This window comes from Orycteropus afer, unplaced genomic scaffold (genome assembly GCF_000298275.1).
Source record: "Orycteropus afer afer isolate SDZICR_OR568_19922 unplaced genomic scaffold, OryAfe1.0 scaffold00165, whole genome shotgun sequence".
NCBI lineage: Eukaryota > Metazoa > Chordata > Mammalia > Tubulidentata > Orycteropodidae > Orycteropus > Orycteropus afer.
In genome coordinates this window covers 7271406-7272130 of record NW_006921752.1, presented here as the reverse complement: position 1 = coordinate 7272130, position 725 = coordinate 7271406, and positions in this window count along the sequence as shown.

Sequence of the window (725 nt, the reverse complement as noted above, 5' to 3'; positions counted from 1 at the left end):
AAAGAAAAGAGTTTGTTACTCTTTGCAGGGTATGTTTTGAAACCACTGGTAACTATGCCTGGAGAAACAATATACTCTGAAAAGTAATCTGCCTTCTTTATATACTAATTATGTACTGAATATACCATACTGTACTAAAGAAATGAAAATACGTTCTGTATTCTCCTTTGTCATGTGGTACATATAGAAAAGTTGAGGATGGTTAAAGTTTGCTAAGAGATTTTAAATACCACCCTCAGAAAACAATCCATAGGCACCTTCACTGTGTAATTATTAAAGTCCTTACCAAGGTATTAAAAAGCCGTTTCCTCAACTCTAAAACTAAGAACTTAGATCTTGCTAACTAATGTATCAAGGAGCTCTGGTGGCATAGTACCTAGGTCATTGGACTGCTAACCAGAAGGCTGGTGGTTAAAACCCACCAGCCACTCCAGGGAAGGAAGGTTGGGCAATCTACTTCCATAGTGATACTGCCTTAGAAACCCAAGGAGGGGTCACTACGAGTTGAGTCTGACTCGATGGCACATAACAACAACTAATGTATGATAATTATTATATTCTCCTTTTTATAGCAAGTAACACATATCTTGCTTTAACTAAAGGACACTTTGAGCAAAAGTCTTTATTCAAGTGGAAGTATTCAGTGTTCCAAATTAATAAGGAGCTCTGGTAGCATAGTGCCTAAGGCACTTTACTGCTAACCAGAAGGCTGGTGGTTCAAACCC